The 15,338-nt window shown below is 44.1% G+C and overlaps 1 long non-coding RNA gene across 1 annotated transcript in view; it reads right to left on the reverse strand.

Moving 5' to 3' along the window:
• Positions 1-15,067, reverse strand: part of LOC124798623 — a 34,407-nt gene extending 19,340 nt beyond the window's left edge. Inside the window, exon 1 of the long non-coding RNA XR_007016961.1 lies at positions 14,941-15,067. This is a non-coding gene — a long non-coding RNA (uncharacterized LOC124798623). The remainder of the gene's footprint in view (positions 1-14,940) is intronic.
• Positions 15,068-15,338: the final 271 nt, after the last annotated feature.

Genomic DNA, 15,338 nt, shown 5'->3' on the forward strand with positions numbered 1-15,338 from the left:
AACGGTAACCAGCAAGTTGTAATTTAATTTTGTATTGCGATGAAGACTATTAAAAACTTTTAAAATGACATCATTATTCCACATGCCATGCAAGATGTCTGAAACAGGACAAATACTCTCCAACTTTAAGAAGACTGTAATAATTTCGTTTCATAAAAGGAGGGAGGTGCTGACAGGTACGCATACTAGCTAACCAGCACTCAGGAAGTCATAGTTGCAAAATATTGACACGAATTATTCTCAGAACAATTCTCGGGGAATATCATTTTGGGTTGCGGAAAGTTATTGGTACACGTGAGGCAATACTGACCCTACAACTTATCTTAGACAATAGGATAAGGAAAGGCAAACCTACATTTATATCATTTGAAAGTTTAGGGAAACAATCTGAAAATGTAATCAATCAGAAGGATGGACAAAGAAAATTTTGAAAATATTGTCTGAAATACACCATTTGAAGTTTTGAAGGTAACAGGAATAAAATACAGGGACGAAAACGTTGTTTACAAATTGTACAGGCACCAGACAGCAGTTATAACAGTCGAAGAACATGAAATGGAAGCCTTAGTTCAAAAGGGAGTAGTCTATGTCCGATGTTAAGAGGTCTGTACATTGAGCAAGCCGTGGAGGAAACCAAGGAGAAATTTGGGAACGGAATTAAAGTTCAAGAAGTAGAAATAAAAACTTCACAGTTTGTCGATGACAGCAAAATTATGTAAGAGACGCCTAAGGACTTGGTAGAGTAGTTGAATAGAATGTTTGGTGTCTTGAAGAGAGATTATAAGACGAACAGAAATATAAGTAAAGCAGAGATAATGGAATATAGTAGAGTTAAATCAGGTGATGCTGAGGGATAGAGGTTAGGGGAGCAAAATAATTCGTGACTGCCGAAGTAGAGACGGCATAAAATGCAGACTGGCTACAGAAAGAAAAGTATTTCTGAAAAAGAGGAATTTTTTCTGAAAATATTTCTTTGGAGTGTAGTTTTGTATAGAAGTGAAACGTGGACAGTAGTCAATTAAGATAAGGAAAAGATATAACCTTCTGAAACGTGGTGTCTAGAAGATTGCTGAAGATTAGATGGGTAGATCGAATAAGAAATGGAGAGGTACTGAAACGAAATGCGGAAGAAAGGAATTTATGACACAACGTTATTAAAAAAGACACCGGTTGTTAGGACACATTCCGAGGCATCAAAGAATTGTCCGTTTGGTAATAAAAGGAAGTGTGGCGGCAAAAATTTTGGATGGAGGCCAACGTTTGAATATGGTAAGAAGGTTCAACTGGATATAAGTTGTGGTAGTTATATCAAAAACGAGTCGTTCTTGGTACGACTTGATACAATTAAATATCGGTTAATGAAATATCGGAGTTTCAAGTCTCCAGATCCTAATATAAAATACATAGCCATATATAGGGTGACAGTTACTGAACTATATGAAATAAAATCGTCATAACTTCTGAACGGTTTGCGTTAGGACGTTCTAACTCCACGTTTGGCCAAGGGGCTTGATAGTAATTAGTATGCGCAAACGCATGCGCGTTGTTGGTGTCGGAGGCTTGCTATGCGAGCCCAACTGCGGCTCAAAGAAAGTTTGCGACTGTGTTCAGGTTTAAGACAATCTGTGTAAGTGTGCTAACAATCAAGAATTCGATTTGCAAATTTGAGAGAACTGGTAGTGTTCGTGACGATAGTGTTAGCAATGTCGGTCGTCCAAGACACGCCTGAAAACATCGAGAAGACAAACAATTTGTTTCAGACCAGCCCCGGGAAATCGATCAGACGAGCTGCACAACAGGGAGGAATTATTCGGGAGACACTGCGACAAATTGTTGTTGAAGGCTTGCATCTCTTTCCATGCAAAATTGAAACCCATCAGCCATTAAGTCCCAAGGTCATGGAACAGTGGTTGTGTTTCACCGACATTATTGTCCACAGAATTGACGAACGGGATATTGATGTGAATATGGTTTGGTTTATCGACGAAGCCCACTTTCATTTGGATGGTTTCGTCAAGAGGCAACAGGTGGCTGTGTGGTGTGCAATGTCCAGTCTCGGAATAATCAAAAATGGTTCAAATGGCTCTGAGCACTATGGGACTTAACTTCTAAGGTCATCAGTCCCCTAGAACTTAGAACTACTTAAACCTAACTAACCTAAGGACATCGTAATATTCCTTAATGGCACGGTGACTAACGAACGACACGTGAAGGTTTTGGAAAATGATTTCATCCCCATTATCCAAAGTAATTTCGACAAGATGTGGTTCATGCAAGACGGAGTTCGATTCCATCGAAGCAGGAGAGTGATGTCATGGAGGAGCGCTTTGGAGACAGCCTTCTGGCTCCGGGGTACCCAGAGGGCAGCGACATGAGCCTTGATTGGCTGTATTATTCTCCGGATCTGAACACATGCGACTCCTTTTTGTGGGGCTACATTAAAGACAAAGTGTACAGCAATAACCCCAAAACCATTGCTGAGCTGAAAACAGCAACTCAGGAAGTTACCGACAGCATCGATGTTCCGAAACTTTAGTGGATCATGCAGAATATCGCTATTCGTCTGCGCCACATCTTCGCCAATGGTGGCATGCATGTCGAATATGTTGTAACCTAAATACGAATATCTGTAACGACGTTTACATGTTGAATAAAGTGTGTGCACGCCGTAGTTTGTAACTAATTTACGTTTTCCTCATGTAGTTCAATAACTGTCATCCTGTACCACGCTGTAGCATAACGGATAGAGGCGAAGAGCTGCAAAGTCATACGTAGCTCTTTCGCGCCCACCTTCCAGTAAACAAGCTTTTAACTCACGTTCGTAGAATAATGTGCTTTCTTATTCATTTAACAGAAGTATGTTCTGTAATATCTGAAGCCACTTACAAATAAGAGTGCTCTCTTTCAGGAATGAGTTGGTTCGAGTCTGTGAACGTGCCAGGGAATATGGACCAAAGAATTACAAAGTTGCTTTCTACGTCACTGCCTGATTCGATCGCAGTTAAGTACTATATTTATTTATTCATTCAAAAAACTTTCCAGATTATGGCGTGCACACTTCCTTTATACATATCATGTATGACTGTGTGCAGAATCAGACATGTACACTGAAGAACCAAAAATGGATCAAATGGCTCTGAGCACTATGCGACTTAACTTCTGAGGTCATCAGTCGCCTAGAACTTAGAACTAATTAAACCTAACTAACCTAAGGACATCACACACATCCATGCCCGAGGCAGGATTCGAACCTGCGACCGTAGCGGTCACGCGGTTCCAGACTGAAGCGCCTTTAACCGCACGGCCACACCGGCCGGCACTAAAGAACCAAAGGAACTGGTATAAGCATGTGTATTCAAATACGGCGCATCGGTCAGCAGCGCCTATATAAGGCAACAAGTGCCTGGCGCAGTTGTTAGAGCGGTTATTGCTGCTATAATGGTAGGTTATCAAGATTTAAGTGCGTTTGAATGTGGTGTTACAGTCGGCGCACGAGCGATGGGACATAGCATCTCCGAGGTAGCAATGAAGTGAGTATTTTCCTGTATGACCGTTTCATGATTGCGCCGTGAATATGAGGAATCCGGTAAAACATAAAACCTCCGACATGGCTGCGGCTGGAAAAAGATCCTCCTAGATCGGAACCAACGACGACTGGAGGGAATTGTTCAACGTGACAAAAGTGCAACCCTTTCGCAAACTGCTGCAGATTTCAATGCTGAGCCGTGAACAAGTGTCACCGTGCGAGCCATTCAACGAAACATCATCGATATGGGCTTTTGGAGCCGAAGACTCACTCGTGTACCCTTGATGACTGCACGACACAAAGCTTCACGCCTCTCCTGGGACCCTCAACACCTACATTGGACTGTTGATGACTGGAAACATGTTGCCTGGTCGGACGAGTCTCGTTTCAAATTGTATCGAGCGGATGGATGTGTACGGGTATGGAGACAACCTCATGAATCCTTGGACCCTGTATGTCAGCAAGGGACTGTTCAAGGTGGTGGAGGCTCTGTAATGGTGGGGGCGTGTGCAGTTGGAGTAATATGGGACCCCTGATACGTCTAGAAACAACTCTGACAGGTGGTACGTACGTAAGCATCCTGTCACCTGCATCCATTCATGTCCATTGTGCATTTCGACGGACTTGGTCAGTTCCAGCAGGACGATGCGACACCCCACAAGTCCAGAACTGCTACAGAGTGGCTCCAGGGACAACTTCTGAGTCCCTAGCCACCAATCTCCCCAGACGTGAACATTATTGACCATATCTGGGATGCCTTGCAACATGCTGAAGAGATCTTCAGCCCCTCGTACTCTTAAGGATTTATGGAGAGCCCTGTAGGATTCATGGTGTCAGTTCCCTCAAGAACTGCTTCAGACATTACTAGATACCATGCCACGTCGTGCTACGGCACTTCTGCGTGGTCGCGGGGGCCCTACACGATATTAGGCAGGTGTGCAAGGTTTTTTGGCTCTTCGGTGTATAATCGTGTATGTACGATCGTATGTGCGCGCGTACACACACACACACACACACACACACACACACACATTGCGTTTTCTTGTTGAAAGTCCTATTCTAAAAATTCTTCTGATGAAGAGAATCAGTGATCTAGTTAGATTGCTTTAAGATTTTACTAGGAATGAAGAAATAAATTTTGTATACGTGGAAGCGTATTGTAAATTTGTATCGCTCTGTTTACAGTGGAATTGTTATGGCTAGCAATTGTACGCCATCCGTTTTCGTAAACAAACCTTGTGACATGTGAGTCAGGTGCAGCTGACATCAGCCACTGGCGAGTGCTGTTGGAGAGTCGCAAATCATACTGAGGAGCGCTTTCTGTGCTGTGCAGCAGCTCACTCTTAAGCTTGCACCGACAACAATGCAAGTCACGTCTGTTGGGCTTAATAATGATAAAACTTGTGAGGAAGATCTGACAGCCACGCAGGCAAACGTGCTAACCATCTGACGCGATCGTTTACGTTGTGTGGTCCAGCAGTCGTTTGTCGCTCCATACGAGACTTTTCCATCCACTTGTCCTGCGCAGCACGAATAACTGTTGCACCAGTACACATTATGCCAGCCGACAAGTCATGGTATGAGAAATCCACTTCTCGGATTCTGGTCAATATACACTCCAACACTCTCTTAGACAATTCAAAATGACCCACCACGAAGGAATTATCTGAATGGGAAAAACATTGGTAAATGCGACGTGCATATACAAACAAACAAATGATTACAGTTTCAGGAAAATTGGATTTTTCGTTCAAGACAAAGAGCTTCACAAACTAAACAAGTTAACAAGGCATTGGTCAACCCTTTCCCGTTTATGGAAGGCATTGACTGATAGAGTTGTTGGATGTGCTCCTGAAGAATATCGTGCCAAATATTGTCCAATTGGCGCGTCAGACCGTCAAAATCCCGAGCTGGTTGGAGGTCCTTGCCCATAACTCACCATACGCTCTGAATTGGCGAGAGATACGGCGACATTGCCTGCCAAAGTTGGGTTTTGCAAACACGAAGGCAAGTAGTAGAAACCCTCGCCATGTGCGGGCGGACATTTTCTTGCTGAAATGCTCGGGATGACTTGCCGCCGGCCGCGGTGGCCGAGCGTTCTAGGCGCTTCAGTCCGGAACCGAGCGACTGCTACAGTCGCAGGTTCGAATCCTCCCTCGGGCATGGATTCGTGTGATGTCCTTAGATTAGTTAGGTTTAAGTAGTTCTAAGTTCTAGGCGACTGATGACCTCAGATGTTAAACCCATAGTGCTCAGAGTTATTTGAACCATTTGATGACTTCCCATGAAGGACAACAAAACAGGGCGTAGAATGTCGCCGACTTACCGCTGTGTTTTATGGGTGTCGAGGCTGACAACCAAAGGTGTCCTGCTGTGAAAAGAAATGGTACCCCAGCCCATCACTCCTGGTTGTTGAGCCATATGGCGGACGACAGTCAGTTTACTATACCAACGCAGTCTGGGGCGTCTTCAGACGCGTCTTCGACCTGGAATCTCATTGACTGTAGTAGAATTGTCTTCAGTGATGAGTTCCGCCTCGAATTGAATCCCATTTACCAACGAAGACAGGTCTGGGAACGCCCCGGACAGCAGTTGGATACCAGCCTGTCACCCATCATATGGCCCACATCCAGGACTGATGGTCCAGGGTGGCATATATTTTCATAGCAGGACCCCTTTGGTTGTCATCCGCTGCACCCTTTAAGCACATCGCTAAATCGACATTCTACGCCTTGTTTTGTTGTTCTTCATGGCAAGTCATCCTGGGCATATATTTCACCAATATAATGCCCACCCGCACATGGTGAGAGTTTCTACTGCTTGTCTTCGTGCTTACCAAACCGTAACTTGGCCAGCAAGCTCGCCAGGTCTCTCCCCAGTTGAGAACTTTTGGGGCATTATGGGCAGGGACCTCCAACCGTCTGGGGATTGAAACATCCTGGCAGATTAAAACTGTGTGCCAGACCGAGACTCGAACTCGGGACCTTTGCCTTTCGCAGACAAATGCTCCACCAACTGAGTTACCCAAGCACGACTCACGCCCCGTCCTCACAGTTTTACTTCTGCCAGTACCTCGTCACCTACCTTCCAAACTATACAGAAGCTCTCCTGCGAACCTTGCAGAACTAGCACTCCTGAAAGACAGGATATTGCGGAGACATGCCTTAGCCACAGCCTGGAGGATGTTTCCAGAATGAGATTTTCACTCTGCAGCAGAGTGTGCGCTGATATGAAACTTCCTGGCAGATTAAAATGTGTGGTACTGGCAGAAATAAAACTGTGAGGAAGGGGTGTGAGTCGTGCTTGGGTATCTCAGTTGGTAGAGCACTTGCCCGTGAAAGGCAAAGGTCCCGAGTTCGAGTCTCGGTCTGGCACACAGTTTTAATCCGTCAGGAAGTTTCATCTCAACCCACACTCCGCTGCAGAATGAAAATCTCATTCTGGAAACATCCCCCAGGCTGTGGCTAAGCTATGTCTCCGCAATATCCTTTCTTTCAGGAGTCCTAGTTCTGCAAGGTTCGCAGGAGAAGTTCTGTGAAGTTTGGAAGGTAGGAGACGACGTACTGGCGGAATTAAGGCTGTGAGGCCGGGGCGTGAGTCGTGATTGGGTAGCTCAATTGGTAGAGCACTTGCCCGCGAAAGGCAAAGGTCCCGAGTTCGAGTCTCGGTCTATCCACACAGTTTTAATCTGCTAGGAAGTTTCATATCAGCGCACACTCCACTGCAGAGTGAAAATCTCATTCTGGAAACATCTGAGGATTTTCAAGATCTATAGCGCCAATTGGACAGAATTTGGCACAATATTCCTCATAAGGATACCCAACAACTCTATTATTCAAAGCCAAGCCGAATAACTGCTTGCATAAAGGCCAGAAATGGGCTGCGTGTTATTAATTTGCTCTATTCCTTCATGGGCGTCGTTTTCTCTCCCTCCCTCTCTCTCTCCCTCCCTCCCTCTCTCTCTCTCTCTCTCTCTCTCTCTCTCTCTTCTCTCTCTTCAAGTGTACTTCACTCCCTTGCTGATATTGTGCCTATTAACGTCACCACGGCGCACTTGTTTCCAAGTTTCTGCTTCGTTCGGTGGCTCTCCATTGAATGTTCTTGGTGTAAAATAAGAATGCTAGTCATTACGGTCAAATTCAGACTGGTATTTTGTTATGAAAATGTGCACTCTAATTTACTTATTGTGTAATAATTTATGTTCACCACTTACTAACTTTGCAACGTTAAAGATCAGTGTTTGCAGTAGAATGTTATTCATGTTGCCTGAAAATCTCAGTATCGAATGTGGGTGTCCACTCCCCACATTACATTTGTGTTTATAGCAGGAAGTGTACTTTGGAGAGCAACAGAAAGTTGTGTGTCAATGTTACTGCGACGCAGTTTACGAGTATCTTTTACGAACGCATAGAGTAGCGTATGCTAGGTGATATCTTCTAGTCTGTCTTGCAATATCGAATAGCTTTCATTATATTCGTACATTACCTACAAGTGCATCTCGTGCTGCTACTGTGGTGAAGCTAGCATCTTACTCCGTTTACTGAAGTAACTTCTAAATGACGTGCCACTCGACACAACGACAAAACGCGAGCCGGTATGGTTCCTTTGAAAGGGCACGGCCGATTTCCTTCCCAATCCTTCCCTAACCCGAGCTTGCGCTCCGTCTCTAATGACCTCGTTGTCGACGGGACGTTAAACACTAACCACCACCACCACCACCACAAAACGCGACAGCCGTCGACAAATGAAGAACTTCAGAGATGCCATATTGGATTTCGTCGTATTTCGCTGTTTTCGTGTTTTAACTTGTGTGTTATGACAGCAGGTCGTTTACATTGCATTGAAGATTTATCATAAACATGTTACTCTTGGCACGATTTGTCATTATTAAATATCAGTTAATGATACATCGGCTTGTCACAAATATTTGGCTGTTTATCTCGCGATTTCCGAGGAGATGGTTAGGCAGGAACCTACGAGCACTACTAAAACTACATATTCTTAATTGTCATTTAACCAGAAAGGCCTTAAATACATTTCTTTTTTCATTTGATGACGTTCTAGAAATTTTTGAAATGTCACGAAATGTAATAGCAATTTACGACAATTCGCACTTATTATTTAGTGTGAGTAGCTGCTTCAGCAACGGGTGTCAGTAAGTCATATCAGGGTGTTGCGTATTGTATCCGTGACTGGATTTCTAATAAATCACCAGAGAACTTTATTGTGACTATGTCACAACCTGTGAGCAACAAAAGTCGTTACGTAGGGCACACTACCTCGTGTGGCAGGTACAGAAGAGAGTACTGTCGGGCCTACGTGTACATCTCGCTGCAATTTTAGACACCTATTGTTCGAACAGTATTCTACTCTACGCGTCTTCTATAACTGCATTCATACAGGCTCTGTTTTCAAACGATTTTTGTGACTATATGATCTCTCGATAATTCACTAACCATTCGCTATGGTTCGAATGTTCAAATGTTTGTGAATTCCTAAGGGGCCAAACTGCTGAGGTCATCGGTCCCTAGACTTACACACTACTTAAAGTAACTAAAACTAACGTATGCTAAGAACAACACACACAACCATGCCCAGGCGAGGACTCGAACCTCCGGCTAGAGGGTTCGCTACGGTCCTACTCTCCGTCTCATGAGCCATCGACATCTGATTGAGTAACTGATAAAGAAAAGATAAACACTTTTAAGAAAGTTAAAGTACGGGACAAATGCAGTAATTCGATGATACAAATCAATTGTTGTACTAACAACACAAAACAGCACCAAAGTTGCATCTGGACATCAAGCACCGTCTGTCACGGTCAAATGGTTATTTGCTAAAGATGTATTTCTCCTCAGAGCGTGACGAATTTTTCCTTGCCGGTGAGTGGAGTGTATAATACAATAATATTTCTATTTCATTTGATTTCTATGCATTTCTGTAACTTAGCATGGGACTTGGTGACACACAGAAATTACTACACTAACACACGATTTTCTGCAGTCAAAGTTTAACAAAATATTTGTTTTCGCACTTCATACGTCAGTCTCCCAAGTTTATTTCCTCGATTTAGAGGGAAACATACATTTGCAAACCGACATATGATGATGAAAAATGGTCAGTTTTCTGTTATCTATCAATTCCGTCAATTCTGAGTCCACTGCACGCCATGAACTTTACGTATGGTTCTCTCAAAAATTTGGGGAGTGTTGAGCCCAAATGCCGTTGAGTCTCATTTTATGTTGTCCTCAACCGACCTACCAAATATGAGCCTAATCGGATGGCCTTATTTAGGCCTTCACCTTATCAGTGTCCTAAATATAGCAGTCTGTATTCTTACAATGCACCTACAAATTTAATAACGTATTTTTCCTTCTGTAGTATATATACACGATCCTTGCTGGACTTAACAATTTTAATGGCTAGCAGTGTATTTGAATAACATGTTTTGCATGTGGTATGTAGGGGAGAGCGTTTACTTAGAGGATAGTGTGCCTGGGAACACACGACGTTTGTTGGTCTTTGCTTGAGTCTAGTGACTGGTTTTATAAGCAAACCAAAGAAGGCGCACTAGAGATCGCCTTATCGATTTTTTACCATTTTCTACAGTTTTTCATGTTGCTAGAAATCATGTTCTGTTTTGATCAGTTTTTTAAATATTTCGCGTTCTGCACATTTAAGAGCCGTATAATATATTGATTTTATCAAGGCCTTTGATAATGTTGATAGAGAGAAACTGTGGAGAATTGTGAAGAAAATAGTGTATTCATAGCATCTAATAAATACTTCAAAAAGTCTCTATATAAACACATGACTGTAATTTTGGATATGAATGGAACTATAACACAGCCTACAGCCACAAACAGAGGAATAAGACAAGGGTACAACTTTTCACCCACACTTTTTAACACTCATTTAGATGACGCACTACGGAAATGGAAGGACATTTTTAACACGAGAATTAAGATTAACTACAATTCCCGCTTGAATTGTGTTTCAGGTATATGCAGACGACGGCACACTGCTGGCGCATAATGAAGATGATCTACAAATGTGAATAGAATTAATTAGGTGAGGTTAGTGGAGTGTACCATTTGACGATTCTAGGAATGAACACGAAATCAGTGGTTCGCAAACGGAAGTACCCTCTACGGTCATAAAATTGTGGTCAACAATAGAACAATGGAACGGGTCTAACATTTTAACTATTTAGGATGTGACGTCACATGTGAGTAAGACGAAGACATAGAGAAGAAAGCAGTAAAGTTTGGGAGTATATGTGGAACAAAGAACAGATGTGTAAAAACATAAAACGAGGAAAGAAACGAGATTGAAATTTGATAAGACAACGGCAGTTTCAGTGAACGTTTACGGGAGTGAAACGTGTGTTACAAGCAAATGTCAAGAAAGCCGCATACAAGCAACGGAAATGAGGTTTCTGAGAGGAGTAAAGCGATGCGGAAGAGCCGATAGATTTCGAAATTCGGAAATTAGCGAAGAGCTGGACACATTTAACGTACTCAACAAAATAGAAGAAAGTAGCAGGAACATGTCGAAAGAATGAGTGGAGAAAGATTGCCTCTCCAGACAAGAAGATTTAAGCCAGTCCGGAGAAGAAGTCAGGGAAGACTGAGGAAGCGATGTGTACTGTAGCTGGCAAAACAAGAAAATGGATTAATGTTTGAAGTTAAAATGATGATCATGATGTAATATATTGTTAATTCTTCAAGAACAGAATTTTATGGTAAGATGCTAGATACTTTTTGAACTATATAACCACTCGTGGACAGTTCTGGCATACTTTGTTGGTCGTACTCCATCTTGTTCCTTGAAACAGAAGGTCTACAGTGGAACACATGATAGATTGCAAATAAGCTGAATTTGTTTAATGTCCTGTCAGTCTTACCTGTCTTGATAACAGAAATTTGTGTTAGCTACGAATAGCCTCTATTTCACAATGTATTTTACTTGTAACTGGTTTTTGATAATACACTTCTGCTAAATTTGGTTTCACTTACTGTTTATTGGGGTGTAGCAGAGTAATAATGGAAGAAGTAAATACGGTACTGACCAGATTTTCTCGACTGCAACGCTATTACATTTCAATCGAATATTTGTTCCCGGGTACATAAACATGTTGTACCCCTTCACATTTGGAAAAACATTAGTTTACGGGGGTAATTTTTGTAATTTCAGAAAAAGACTGTAGTATATAAAAAATGAATGCCTTCATTTACAAACGGAATAAATAATTATATTAAACTTCTGTTAGAGAGTGGCCAGAGGCGAAAGCGTGAAAAGTAATCGAACACTTTCCCCTGCCACTTAAAATTTAGTCTCTCACGTGATGAAATAATAGGAAAATAAAGCGGAGATGCTAAGTATGCAGATTGGCACAAAAAAAGAAACACTGTCACACAATAAGCTTTCGGCCAACAACACCTTTGTCAAAAATAGACAACAGACACACACACCCGTTCAGGCATCTACATCTACATCCATACTCCACAAACCACTGACGGTGTGTGGCGGAGGGTACCTTGACTACCTCTATCGGTTCTCCCTTCTATTCCAGTCTCGCACTGTTCGTGGAAAGAAAGATTGTCGGTATGCCTCAGTGTGGGCTCTATTCTCTCTGATTTTATCCTTATGGTCTCTTTGCGAGATATACGTAGGAGGGAGCAATATACTGCTTGACTCCTCGGTGAAGGTGTGTTCCCGAATCTTCCACAAAAGCCCGTACCGAGCTACTGAGCGTCTCTCCTGCAGAGTCTTCCACTGGAGTTTATCTATCATCTCCATAACGCTTTCGCGATTACTAAATGATCCTGTAACGAAGCGCGCTGCTCTCAGTTGGGTCTTTTATATCTCTTCTATCAACAGTATCTGGTACGGATCCCACTCCGGTGAGCAGTATTCAAGCAGTGGGCGAACAAGTGCACTATAACCTACCTCCTTTGTATTCGGATTGCATTTTATTAGGATTATTCCAATGAATCTCAGTCAGGCATCTGCTTTACCGACGATCAACTTTATATGATCATTCCATTTTAAATCACTCCTAATGCCTTCTCCCAGATAATTTATGGAATGCAAACGCAACTCACACACACATCACCACAGTGTCTGGCAGCTGAATTTTTTACAAAGGCCATGTTGGCCGAAAGCTTATTGTGTGACAGTTTTTTTTTTTTTTTGTGCCTGTCTGCAACTCAGCATCTCCGCTATATGGTGAGTAGCAGCTATCGTTTTCATAATATTGTTACATTCCATCCTAGATTTTCCATTGTTTAGTAGCAAAATAAAGTTGTATAGCAACCTTTTGGTGGTGTATATAAAAATGACAGTAGATGTACGTCTAATAGGAGACTTGGGCTGATGAATAACCGGCTACGTAATCGGGTACTTTGTTGTGAAAATATGCCTTAAGGTTCCAAGCTAGGTCCTGGCCTTTCGAGCCGATGCAGCCCGGGTCACTTGCGAGCCAATGCTGCTGCTTGCGTAGTACCAGCCAAATGTTCCTTGCCTGATCTCGACACGGCTGTGTCTCTGCAGAAGCAGTGAGGCTAGAGAGATTCGCCGGTACAGCACAGTGGGCCCGGAGCGGCGCTGTTGAGTACATCTACATAAATACTCCGTAATACACCATACGGTGCTTGGCGGAGGGTACCTCGTACCACAACTGGCATCTTCTCTCCCTGTTCCACTCCCAAACAGAACAAGGGAAAAATAACTGCCAATATGCCTATGTACGAGCCCTAATCTCTCTTATCTTATCTTTGGGGGTCTTTCCGCGAAATGTAAGTTGGCGGCAGTAAAATTGTACTGCAGTCAGCCTCAAATGCTGGTTCTCTAAATTTCCTCAGTAGCGATTCACGAAAAGAACGCCTCCTTTCCTCTAGAAACTCCCACCCAAGTTCCCGAAGCATTTCCATAACACTCGCGTGATTATCAAACCTACCAGTAACAAACCTAGCAGCCCGGCTCTGAATGGCTTCTATGTCCTCCCTCAACCCGACCTGACAGGGATCCCAAACGCTCGAGCAGTACTCAAGAATAGGTCGTATTAGTGTTTTATAAGCGGTCTCGTTTACAGATGAACCACATCTCCCAAAATTTTACCAATGAACCGAAGACGACTATCCGCCTTCCCCACAACTGCCATTACATGCTTGTCCCACTTCATATCGCTCTGCATTGTTACGCCCAGATATTTAATCGACGTGACTGTGTCAAGCGCTACACTACTAATGGAGTATTCAAACATTACGGGATTCTTTTTCCTATTCATCTGTATTAATTTACGTTTATCTATATTCAGAGTTAGCTGTCATTCTTTACACCAATCACAAATGCTGTCCAAGTCATCTTGTGTCCTCCTACAGTCACTCAACGACGACACCTTCCCGTACACCACAGCATCATCAGCAAACAGCCGCACATTGCTATCCATCCTATCCAAAAGATCATTTATGTAGATAGAAAACAACAGCGGACCTACCACACTTCGGCAGGTATGGCCATGCGGTTCTAGGTGCTTCAGTCTGGAACCGCGTGACCGCTACGGTCGCAGGTTCGAATCCTGCCTCGGGCATGGATGTGTGTGATGTCCAGGTTAGTTAGGTTCAAGTAGTTCTAAGTTCTAGGGGACTGATGACCACAGATGTTAAGTCCCATAGTGCTCAGAGCCATTTGAACCATTTTTGAACCTACCACACTTCCCTGGGGCACTCCAGATGATACCCTCACCTCCGATGAACACTCACCATCGAGGACAACGTACTGGGTTCTATTACTTAAGAAGTCTTCGAGCCACTCACATACTTGGGAACCAATCCCACATGCTCGTACCTTAGTTAGGAGTCTGCAGTGGGGCACCGAGCCAAACGCTTTCCGGAAGTCAAGGTATATGTCTCATACCCTTCTTCCACGGTTCGCAAGGTATCATGTGAAGAAAGGGCGAGTTGCGTTTCGCAGGGGCGATGCTTTCTAAAGCCGTGCTGATGCATGGACAGCAACTTCTCTGTCTCAAGGAAATTCATTATATTCGAACTGAGAATATGTTCGAGAATCCTGCAGCAAACCGATGTTAAGGATATTGGTCTGTAATTTTGAGGATCCGTCCTTATACCCTTCTTATATACAGGCGTCACCTGCGCTTTTTTTACAGTCGCTCGGGACTTTACGTTGGGCAAGAGATTCGCGATAAATGCAAACTAAGTAAGGAGCCAATGCAGTAGAGTACTCTCTGTAAAAGCGAATTGGAATCCCATCAGGACCTGGCGATTTATTTATTTTCAACCCTTTCAGCTGCTTCACAACCCCAGGGAAGCCTATCACTATGTCCTCCGTACGGGAATCTGTACGAGACTCGAACGGCGGTATGTCTGCACGGTCGCCCTGCGAGCACTCACCCTTGACGGCCTTCCCCTGGTCGGAGCAGGGCCCGTCGCCCCGCGCCACCACGCAGCGCAGCAGCGCCGTCAGCGCGCGCTCGCTGCCCAGCACGGCGTCGACGTCCAGGTCGTCGGCGCCGGCCGCCACCACCGCCGCCCCGCGCCGCCCCCGCCGCCCCGGCCCCTGGCCCTGGCTGCCCCCCGCCGCTGTGCCTCCACGCCGGCCAGCGCCGCCAACACCACAGACGCCACGAGCAGCTGCAGCGGTCTCGCCATCCTGTCTGTCTGTCCCTCCTTGCACCTCCGGGCTGCCTACTGTCCCCGCGCGGACCGCCGTCACCGCCTTATATACCGTGCCGCCGGCCTTGGCCGGGAAAGCGGACCGCTGGCATTTCGCGAGCACTGCTGCGGCGCAC

The sequence above is a fragment of the Schistocerca piceifrons genome, chromosome 5 (assembly GCF_021461385.2).
Source record: "Schistocerca piceifrons isolate TAMUIC-IGC-003096 chromosome 5, iqSchPice1.1, whole genome shotgun sequence".
Taxonomy (NCBI): Eukaryota; Metazoa; Arthropoda; class Insecta; order Orthoptera; family Acrididae; genus Schistocerca; species Schistocerca piceifrons.